Here is a 12,310-nt window from a genome sequence, read left to right as displayed (position 1 = left end):
TGTAAACTGTTTTGAACAGTTCCTGGCAGATGATAAGTACTTAGTATATATTATTTATTAGGTCTTAATCATGTTTGTTAATTGACTAATATAGTGCCTGTCATATGGTAGTTGCTCAAAAATGATATAATTATCTTCCCAAGAAATTTTTATTGAATGTCTTTTACCTTCCAGGGTTGATGCTAGACCTTAGCAATACAGATGTTAATAAGCAGTTTCTTTGTTCAAGGAAAACACTTTCCAGTACAAAAATCAGACACATAAGTCATGGCTTTCAATACAGTGTAAAAAGTATAAATATGTTCGAGCCCAGCTGTCAACTGGTGCCTCCATGCCACTTAGGACCTGGATAAGATGGTCTTGAAACCTTAATTAACATACCTGAAAGAAATCAATGTTTCTACCATCATTCTACAAATGCCAAGGGATACTGTAATCTTATATCTTTATCTTACTGCTGGGATGTGACTTCTATCTGGGCTGTCTTCATTTGTCTAAAATCTTTCCAAAATTTACAGTTGGCCCTTCACTAATTCCAAAAGAGAAAAAAATATGCAAAACCAAAATTAATTATAAGGATGGAATTCTATCAAACGATAGAAAATTTTAGACCATACTTTCCTGTTTTCTCAAGCCTTTTTCTGCTACTGATGCTCCTCTTCGAGCCTTCTCCCCATACAAGTAGTGGTTGGGCTCAGAACCTTTCACGATTATCCCATATTTCCTTTTCTCTCTTTGCTCCCCAACTCCGTCCTATACTGTCCTATTGACTTTAAAGTCAACTTTCCCTATTTTCCATGACAAGTTATCTTTTTTTCAGGTCCTATTCACAAAACTAGTTAAACCTATCAAGATGTTCACAGCAACAGAGCCTGATATTTAATAGCATCAAAATTCCTGAGAAGAAGGCTGTGCTTATAGGGAGCAAATGCTACTACTGCTATTACTAAATACGTAAATCTCTTTATGTAAGTAATACTTATTACCTCTTTAATAAGGCTAGTATTATAGTTTGCCCCAGATAAGGTATTAGAGCAATGAATACTTATTTTTCCAAATAATTTATACATTTTCACAATAAAGGATTTGAAACACAGCCCTGATCCTGAGCCTATCCATTGCACTCAGTTCATCCTGAACATGACCTCCCAAATAAAAATTCAAATACTCATGTTGATCTTCACCATTGTCCTTACTTTTCTTCATTTCCTATTGGTCTTATATACGGATGCATTGGATCTTATCTATGCAATGTGCTGTCTCTCAAGAGGAGTTTGCAAATCTTTCACGAAATTCAGTCAAAGCATTGTTAAAAATGTGATTAGTGCCAGGGATAATGATTTGATTAGGCAAATATTCAGGAAACACAAGATAAAAGAGAAAGAGAGAGTACAGAGAAAAAGGTACGTTATCTATTTTTCTTTGTTTCTCTGTGCAGTTAGAAGGAGCTAGGATTTTCCTGGAGTGATGCTCAACAGAAGAAAGAACATTTTGAATTATGTCATTAATCTTTCTTATAATTCTACTCATCACTTGGCTTTGTTTATATGCATATGTGCATGCATGTTCTCTTTTGAATAAATTAGGCTTAGTAAGCAAGGGAAAAGAAGGAAGCTTTAACGCTGCCTGGGAAGGGGCAGAGAAAGTTTTTACAGACTAGATGACACTTGGGTTGGATTCTAAAAGGCAATGCTTCCAGTTGGATAAAAATGGGAAACGAAAGTCAAGGCCAAAGGAAGACAGATTGTGAAGGCACAAAGAGTGAAATTCCTAGGCTTGCTTTGAAAAACTATGCAAATTGAGCCTCAAAGTACAGCTTTTAGCTTAGCAATGATGAGCGGAATAACATTCTCTCTTAATCTGGGTTCCACTAAGAGAAGATCCTGAAGCAAGAATGATAGTGCACACAGTGTACTTGGCAGCTGATCCCAGGAAAGACGTTTAAGGGAATACGAGAGTAAATAGGGAAGGGGAAGAAGCCACAAAAAGGTGAGTTATGTAGCCACTTATCACTGTGGTCAATTGGAATTCATTCCTGTTTGGACACTTTGGAAGAGTCTCTAGAACATACTTCAGAGTTTACTAAGGCCAGAGCAAGCTAGGATGTTTATTGACTAATTGCCCTCTCATCACTGGATAAAAGCACGAGCTCTGGCACTTGTGGCTTGTTTTGTGCATGGGTCAAGTATTTTGTAGCAGTGAAAAGAAGCCCTTTTTCAGAGTCACAAGGGTCTGTAGTTAGCAACTTTCTATGTGGAGGAGTAAATTTGAGGTGATATGAGTAGGGCACCAACAGTTTCTGCCCTTTATCTTATGCTGTTCTCACATTCCTTCTGTCCTCTCTTCCCCTTAATGGCCCTCTACGTAACTTAGGAATGCCTCCGTGAGGCCTCAATACTCCTCTGTAAACAGAGATGCTTCCCTCAGCTCCTGGAATACATTGGTCTCTCTCAGGATAAGAGATGGAGGAAAAAACAGTCTTATAAATTCTAACCCTCCAGGCCACAGAATGTTTTAATTTGAAACCCTTCTTCCAGATCCACATAAAGATTTGTTAGGTGTTGAAGTAATAAGATATCTAGGAAATTAGGCACAAGTAGCATAAGCTCCTCCGTTATAGAAGAGAAGATCCCAGAGACGAAGTATTTCCTCTCAAAGAGGTTTTTGACAGTTCCCTTAAAAACAACCTCTGGTCAAACATAGGAGCCCAGGTGTGTGGCCTAGTCAAAGAGTAGGGTATTTTAAACTATTTTTAGATTAGAAAAATGGAAATGAGAATATACATTAACTTTAAAACTCTTTTTTATTTCTCCTTTCTAGTTAAAGTGGGGTTGGAAGATCAAGGGGTCCTGTCTCCATATTCCTTGAATTGGTGTTAAGTGGCATTTTGCTAAAAAGCTCAAGAAAACTTCTGGTTCATGATTAGTTCAAGTTATTGTCATCTCAAAATGTATCTCAACTTGACAATTTATTGCTGAAGTAGAGATTTAGAGATCTGAATTCGAGTCACAATTTGACTTCAAATCACTTCACCTTTCTAAGGGTCAAGTTATTTATCTACAAATGGGAATAAAGGTAATGACCTCACAGGGTAGAGGAAAACATTAGATGATGTGTTTTATGTATGTGTAAAAACACAAATATGTGTGTATATGTATATAGATGTATAGGTGTGTGTGTGTGTGTGTGTGTATAGACAAACATGTATGTGTATATGTCTATCTATCTATCTATCTATCTATCTATCTACATTTTATTAGTTCTACCTCTAGTGCTGGAACTGGCTTTGTAAGTAATTTTAACCTCACAGCTACTGAATTTGTGAAATGGATTGGATTACATCAGTGATTCTCAACTGGGGTAATTGGACATTTATCACTGTCTGAAGACAGTTTCGTTTGCCACAACTAGAGGGAGTGTGCTACAGGCATGGAGTAGGAAGAGGCCAGAGATGTTGTTAAACATCCTACAATACATAGGACAGCCCCCACAACAAAGAATTATCTGGCTCCAAATGTCAATAGTGCCAAGGTTGAGAAATCCTGAATTAGTTGATCATTGAAAATGTGTATCAACACTAAGATATTTTTCCGCTGAGATGTTATTGCTCCAATAAATTACAAACATTTGTTGATTATCAATGGCTACCCATTACAGTTGAGGAAAATCTACAATCTTAGTCATGACCTACAAAGCTCTATGTGACCTGGCCCTGGTTGGCTTTCTGGCCTCATCTTAAGCTACGCTAATCTGTGCTTATTCTGATCTGGCCACACTGCCTTCCATGCTGTTCCTTCAATATAGCAAACTCCTCAGGGATTTGGATGTTAACTTCGCTATACTAGAAACTCCCCAGATTTATGCCTGTCTAACTTTCTCATTTTATTTACATCTTTGCTTAAATCTCACTTTATCTGAGAGATGTTCCCTAACCTTCTGATTTGAAATGCCACCAAGCTTCATCTTCATCCCCTTGGTCTGTCTTCTGTTTTGGTCACTTTATTTTTGTTCTCAGATTCATCCCTAGAGCCTGGTACAGAGAAGGTGCTCAATAAACACATGTCAAATGAATAAAAGACTTGGAGTCCTATGGCAAACACTTTCTTTGGTCCATAAATTTTAATACTTTTTTGCTTTTAATTTTGTGATTGTAACATGAAAGATGCCAGACACTTTTAATACAAATAACATTTAAAGGAAAAAAGAGCTTATAATAATTACAAAGATTATGTTTATTTTTCTTATAGAGTGTAGATTTTCTCCTGGAGAAAAAATAATCATTATTTTGCATCATTTTTATATCTTCAAGAATAAAGTTGTTTTCATTAGGGAGATGAAATTTACAGGAAATGTTCAAGGTTGTGTTTATTTTGGGGACTAGTGATTGACAGAATGATTCTTCTATGTGTGTTTATTTTGTTTGTTTTATTTTGTTTTGGTTTTTCTCAGAAAGCAAGTGTTTCTCTCTCTCTGACATAGTATATGAGATGCCCCTGATTCCTAATGAGGGCAGGGCAAGATATTAATTCCCCTTGTGTACAAGTTCTTGTCCCCAAGGCAAGGATTCGACAGTGTTTATTAATTTAACAATCTTCTGAATCAGTATGATTCACTTACGGTTGTATTTTATTTGCCTATTTTATTTACATGAGCACCATAAGAGTGGCTGATTCATACATAAAGAGCTTCTTAGTGTGTGGTTAAAAACATAGTCCTAAATTATACTAAGACTCAAAAGAAGAGTCTGTTTTGGAGATTTTGTATACCCTTGGGGGTTGCAAGTCTGACTTTTGTGTGACAGAAATATTTAATTGTGTTTATCACCTTCCTTATAGATATCAAGAACCAACAATTATCCAGTTTACTTCTCCAAGCTTAGTCTGACATATCCATAACTGCAGAGATATCCTTTTCCATTCTGAGATCTCTCAGCTTGTCCCTGTTCCCAGCCTGCCAGAAAGAGACATTATTAAGTTTTCTGCAAAGTTGAGATTCCTTTAGTTGTAGACCAGATAACAGGCCATTTACCATGGAGTACTGTTTTGGTATCAATTCCCACTTCTAAATTATCTGTATTATCCAAAACTTCTAAAATAAAGGATAATAAATAAAATAAATGTTTCTTCTGCACATAGGAAAAAAATATATGAAAAAATAAAGAAAAGATCAAGAGAATGAGAAGACAAGCCACAGTCTGGGAGAAAATATTTCCAAAAGACATATCTGATAGAGGTTATTATCCAAAATCTACAAAGAACTCTGAAAATTCAATAATAAGAAAATGAACAACTCAAAGAATGGTAAAAGATTTGAAGAATCTAAATTCTAAAGATATACAGACAGCAAGTAAGCACATGAAAAGACGCTTCACATCATGTGTCATCAGGGAATCTCAAATTAAAATAATGGGATACTACACACCCATTAGGATGGCCTAAATCCAGAACACTGACAACACCAGGTGCTGGAGAGGATGTGGTGCAACATGGACTGTCTTTCATTGCTGGTGGGAATGCAACATGGTACAGCCACTTTGGAAAACAGCTTGGTAGTTTCTTACAAAATTAAACATACTTTTAAATGATAGTATTCAGCAATTTCCCTCCTTCATATTTATTCAAATGAGTTGAAAACTTATGACTACACATAAACCTGCACACAAATGTTTACAGTAGTTTTATTCATAATTGTCATACTGTAGAAGCAATCATGATGTCCTTCAGTAGGTGAATGGATAAATAAACTGTGGTACGTCCAGACAATGGAATACTATTTAGCATTAAAAAGAAGCGAGCTATCAAGCCATGGAAAGACATAGAGGAAACTTAAATTCATATTACTAAGTAAAAGAAGCCAATCTGAAATGGCTATTCCAGAAAAAGCAAAAGTAGGGAGACAGTAAAAAGATAAGTGGTTGCCAGGGTTAAGGCAGGGAAGGAGGGATGAATACAGAGAGCACAGAGGGTTTTTTGGACATTGAAACTATTCTATAAAATACTATAATGGTAGATACACATCATTATACATTTGTCAAAACACATAGAATGTACAACACCAAGAGTGCATCCTAACGTAAACTGTGGACTCAGGATGATAATGATGCATAGGCTCATTGATTGCAACAAATATAGGTCTCCAGTACGGGATGTTGATGGTGGGCAGGCAGTGAGTGTGTGGGGGCAGGGGTATATGGGAACCCTGTCTGTACCTTCCACTCAACTTTGTTGTGAATGTAAAACCGCTCTAAAAATAAGGTCTAATTACAAAATTAACACAACAAAATAAAGAAAAGGTGTAGGAATAGTGCTTTTTTTCTCCCTCTCTGGGCACAGCATTTGGGAGAGAATAGCTGCCATCCATTGAAAAGTAATACCAAAGGAATTTGGCAAACAAGAGACATAAGGAAAAACAGGTTCTAGCAAGAACTTCAATTAAATGATGACTATGGTCTCTTCAAGTGTATGTTTTCACTGAGGTGAACTGATAATTGATTCAAAGACATATTTAAGTGTTTTCTTAAATATCAAGCTAATATGCCAAGGTGTCTTCTGCTCTTCCTCCATTCTCATGCCAGGTATGTAGCATATACCAAATGGAGGCTACATACTGAGCTGCTTGATTTTTCACAGCCACTGAGTAACAGGCTTCCTGCAAGGGTGGATTACTTTCTGGCTCACTTTTCCCCACAGGCTTAGAGTAATGACTTGCACACAATAGGGGTGCAATTGTGATTGTTTAAATGTCTAATATAAATTTATTCTGTGACGTCTTCCTCATTGAAGATATTTTAAAATAGATTAAAATGCTTTAATGTTTCATGAAAAATAAGTACCTAGTAGAAGAATTTAGGTAATACCTGTAACATACACGACTTGACCCTGAATATCCATTTTTGTTTTTATTTCAAACATCATTTTTTAAAATAACATAAAAATGATAAACATTTCTGCATCCTTCATATATCTCACATCCCATAAATTTTAATCCAACTGCCAGTTCTTTTCTCAACTATATATGTTAATGGTATTTGTTCCTGTTTTTGAATGGGAAGGGTATCCATTTTCTGTTTCCTAACGGTGATAGTTAGGTCTTCTTTCTTTAATTCTTCAAGAAAATGTTACATACTGAGTTTGAAGAGTAATCAAGGGTTTGGTCCAGAAAGTCGTGGGCAATTACAGATCTCTCTGATTTTGAGAGCCTGAGGTGTGAGTCTATTCAAATGCTCAGCCCAATTTCCAGGAGAAGGCTGTGTCGATAGCCATTCCAGCGATGTGAGATGACCATGGAGGCTATCCGCAATTTCCACCCACTGCCAAAACACTGAACTGGCTCTGAGTCCACACAAGCCTTTGCAGCAAGCTTTAGTCCAAATTTGTTGGCTTCAGTCACCAAAGTTCTACTGTATGGTCTATCAAACACGTGGCTCCTGCAATTTAGACTATAGCCACTGTCCCAAGAGTACCAAACTATCTTGAGGACAATTGCTCGAAATCATTGTGAGAAAAATCAGACCTAGGAAATCCAATAAATGAACCATATTAGCCTTTTCTGCATCATGACCAAGGATTGCACGTGCTATTTCATGGCCAAAAGGAAAGAAAGTTGACGAATATCAGTTACACTATTTGAAAGTCCAGTGAAGATAAATATGTCCATTTGGAATCACAAACACATTTATATCTGGGGAATCAACCACATGGATAATCCAATTGATCTCAGAGATCCCTGGGATGTCTTTATTGCATTCTAGTAGATAATACCCACACTTTAACAGGCATGGACCAGACATCTCTCTCAATTAGCGTATCATTTTTCAATTCCTCCATGCATGCTTCACATTCCAGTTCTGATAAAAGTCTATAATCTTCTTTTCCCTCAATAATAGTAGCTTGCTTCTTCCTGTGTTTGGACTCACTTACAGGTGAGTAAAATAAAACACTGCAAATAGCAATCCCAAACTACGCAAACCGAGGAACAGCTTCCATTTATTTTTCCCTATACTTTCTTTAAACAGTTCCTTCTCGTTAGGAGGAAGTGCCTGCTACCATTTCCTTATGCCTCTACATACAATGATTGGAAGTAGTTTCTGCATTGGGGGCCGGCCCGGTGGTGCAGTGGTTAAGTTTGTACGTTCTGATTCTCGGCGGCCCGGGGTGCCGACGTGGCACCACTTGGCAAAAGCCATGCTGTGGTAGGCGTCCCACGTATAAAGTGGAGGAAGATGGACATGGATGTTAGCTCAGGGCCAGTCTTCCTCAGCAAAAAGAGGAGGATCGGCGGCAGATGTTAGCTCAGGGCTAATCTTCCTCAAAAAAGAAAAGAAAGAAAGTAGTTTCTGCAATGGTTTAAGAGTTATCAACAAGAGAGGAACCAGAACAAGCTGAAACCATGGACAAGTGTGGAGACTCCTGATGTCTCTTATGGGAAAGCAGTTTAGAGGACGCAATCCTGAAAAAGCAGAGACGACTGTAACTTCATTTATCATGAGCTTACTTGAGAAAGAGTCATGCCATCCAGTACGTTTTCAGGTAATCATCCAAATTTCCTTACTTTTGGTATTCTAGAGGTGTCCTCTTCTTTTATCATTGAAAGTCCTCTAGAAATGAAAGTTCCCAGGCAGAAAAGCCAACCTATCGCAATGATTTTCCCCCAGACCCTGATACTTACTTACTATATGGTTAATTTCTAATGATGACAGTCTGGTGCAGTTACAGCTAGTGTGTTACATTTCTCCAGTTGGTCAGTGAATTAAATTGGAAGAGAACGCAGTTTCTAGCAACAGACTGTAGTCTATAGCCTTTCTTTTGCTCGATTATCCTGGTGGTGACAAAAGTGAAGATGATTGCCCTGGGAAGTGATTGTGTTCATTTGTTTATTGCTTTTCTGAGTGAGTTAAGCACTGCAATTGCCTTTATCTTTTCCTCCCCTACTATAAGCTTAGGGAGGAAGGGGATTATGGCTTGATTACCATTAAAACACCAGCACAGGCACAATATCTGCAAATAATAGATGCTCAGTCAATAGGTTGAAGGAAAGATTGCATGAACAAACAAAGCTGTTTCTTGAATGCCCATTAGAGCACTGTGGTATAATCAATTAGTCTTGAACTAGAAATCAAACACTTAGCTTCAAGGCACAATTCCATCCATTTTCATTATCTATCTTTTCATAAATCTTGAAAGTTCAGAGCATCAATTTCTCTATCTGGAAAATGAGCAGAAATCAATCTGACCTGACCTTCGAAGACTTGTGAGGTTCTATTAAGATGATGCAGATGAAAGAGCATTTTGAGTTTTGAGCTGCTATATAAATGCGTGATCAGACGTGGTGTGTCACCCTGACATTGACCAGGGAAATAATTTATAAACTGGGTGAGGAGTGTAACGAGGTGGAGAATGCTTAATTTGCTGGAATTCTCAAGGGAGTATCGTGTATAGTATGTTAGATATTTTATAAACTACCTGAGGTAGTGAGTGACATTCCTTAACACTCCTACCCCGTGAAAGAGGCATGCTCCACTTTCAAATAATGCTGAGTGAAACTCTCTTCTAAGAAGGGGGTCTCCACTTAATTGCAGAATTTTTGAATATAGAATGGGACGTAAGTATGGGGCCAAAGGTGTATTTCTTGAGACACAGAGGATAAGTTTTTTCTAACAATTTTTCCTGGAAATTAATCAAAGAGACATGTTTTTAAATCTTTAAATTAAGACTTTGAGATGATGCTTGCTTACCAAAGACACAAAATTAAAAGCCTTCCTGGGATATATACTTATTGTAATCTGGCCTCATGTATAATCATGTCAGAATCATACTAAACTACATTGGACCTAAAGAAAATCTGGTCTGTGTTCCATAAAGTCAGAATATATTAATGTAGGTGGGACCAAGCTCAATCTTATCAGCTAAAAAGTTAATCTCACAGAGCAACGTGGGGACAGACCTGGAGCCAGATACCAGTATTCCACCTCATGGTGTACCAAATGTCTTACAAGTGATTAGACTTTAAGTATTGATTCAAAAGCATTGAACAGATCAGTTATTTGCATCAGTTTTTTCCATTCCCTCTCTCCAAAGAGATGGCCTACATTCAAACTAGGCAGATGAAAACTGGTAACAGCTTGCTAATGGATGTCAGAATCTTAGCTCATTTTATTCAAGTGTTCCTTCATTTATTCCTTAATTCATCAAACATGTATTAGATGCCCAAATGGTCCAAGCATCTGGAGTTGCATCAGGAATTATAGTAAATACAAACAAACATTGTGTGTATGTGTGATCTGAAATGCTTTCCTAGTTGTGGTATGAGAGAAGAAACACACCATTAAAATAAAACATTTGGCTCTTGGGCTAATTTCCAAGAAAAGTTTGAAAAAAAATGCCTGTTTTCTGAATTCCCTCTTCATGACTGTGTTGAATCAGAAATATAAAGCCACCAGAGACTTGACTGAGGAATTTCATTTCTCTTATTTAAGTCAAATGGAATATTGACATTCAAAGTACGCCTACTCTCGTCTTGGTACGTTAACAACATTACCTGAAAATTTTAAAACAGTTTGAAATAGACTCTTCTACATATTAATTAATTAATTCAGCAAACATTTATCAATATCTATTATGTGCCAGGCACAGTGAATAAGTACTGGGGAGTAAAGGCACAAATGAAACTGCCCAGAAGAACTCATTATTTGAAAATAAGCGGCAATTGAATAAGTAGCTTACAATTCAGTGTGACAGCACAACTGTATCAATTCTTCCCAGGTACAGAGGAAGCACAGAGGCACAGGAGGAGAGTGGGGTTGGACCTGGGTGTTCAGAGGTTTCCTTGAGTATGTTAAGCTTAAGGTACATTTGGAAAGAAGAATAGAAGTTGAAGTTAGGGATGGGCACATCAGAATGACGGATAAGCTTGCACCAAAAAATAGAAACCTACAACAAAATGTGTGCCCTGGGAAATATAACCAATTCATGACTGCTGGAGCAAAAAATGCAAAGGAGTACTTATGATAAATTGCTTTTAAGTATTACTAACTTGAGTACTTGAGAACAACAAATCCGTCTCCCTGTGATCCATTAGTTGAAATTTACATGGAGTCTTCCACATTCTCTGTCTCACCTTTAGACTGTTGCCTTTGCAATTATATAGTTATGACGTGTTTAGAAACAATACTGTCCTTTTAAAAAATATAGCCAGCATAATTTAGAATTGATTACATGAAACAAATGGGAGGCCACTTTGAAATACCTTTCTATGGCCATAGCACGTTTTGTCAAAGATCTTCGTCCATCTTTCCTGTTTCCCTCCTTAGCATCTCTTATTTTCTAATAAGTTGTCCATTTCTTCTTCTTCTTTTTTTTCATGGTTGACTCTCTTATGTCTACAACTGCTTATAAAATCTAGACTTTCATCTGACAAGGTGGTTTTAATCCATGTTTCCAGAATTGTTTAGAACTTTCTGTGAAGATTCCTTGGAGATGACTGAGCCAGTGGCATTCACATGGGTCTGCTATTTACATTTGGGCTTTGGGCAAAATTTCATTTGAAAAGAGACTTCTTATGCTTCATTAAATTTTAAAATCACTCCTTGTCTAATTCTCATCTTTTGAGGATAAACTGAGGCAAACAGAGAAGGAGTGTTAGTATCAACACAATATAGCTACCTAGACAGAACTACATTCAAACATGGGTCTTCTATTCTCAGATGCTCGTCCCATTAGGCTATTGCAGGCAAGAGTTCTCCTCTTTCACATTGCCCACTGCTGGGGAAGAAATCCTGCCTGGGAAGTGTAGTGACATGAGGGTCACCACATGCCCTGTGCTTCCCCTCAAGTGTAGACTTAACTGCTTCTTAATCTTCTTTTAGGTTTAATCAGAAACATTTTGCCCATAATTTTCCATATTTAATTGCATTTAGAAAACATTAACTATGGACTTACTAAATTTACTATGCTCAGTCTTGGAGACAATATGGTTAAAAAATAGGTATAGTCCTTAAAATGGAATTTCTCATCAACTTCTTTGAGGATGCAGGACACAGACATGCATTCATCTGGTTCCTTCAATGAAATCAAATCTATCTTAGAGGCATGTTATTATGGGTTGAATTGTGTTCTCCTAAAAAAAATTATATTGAAGTCCTAACCCCCCAATACTTCAGAAAGTGACCTAATTTGGAAATAAGGTGGTTGTAAATGTGACTCATTAAATTAACATGAGCCATACCGGAGGAGGGTGGGGTCCTAATCCAACATGACTGGTGCCCTTATAAGAAGACAGCCATGTGAAGGCACAGAGACACATGGAGCATGCC

General features: G+C 37.2%; 1 pseudogene; it reads right to left on the bottom strand.

Moving 5' to 3' along the window:
• Window positions 1–6,964: 6,964 nt before the first annotated feature.
• Window positions 6,965–11,258, bottom strand: LOC124228174 (metalloendopeptidase OMA1, mitochondrial-like; annotated as a pseudogene).
• Window positions 11,259–12,310: the final 1,052 nt, after the last annotated feature.

This window comes from Equus quagga, chromosome 16 (genome assembly GCF_021613505.1).
Source record: "Equus quagga isolate Etosha38 chromosome 16, UCLA_HA_Equagga_1.0, whole genome shotgun sequence".
Lineage (NCBI taxonomy): Eukaryota > Metazoa > Chordata > Mammalia > Perissodactyla > Equidae > Equus > Equus quagga.
This window is presented reverse-complemented; position numbering and strand designations above follow the sequence as displayed.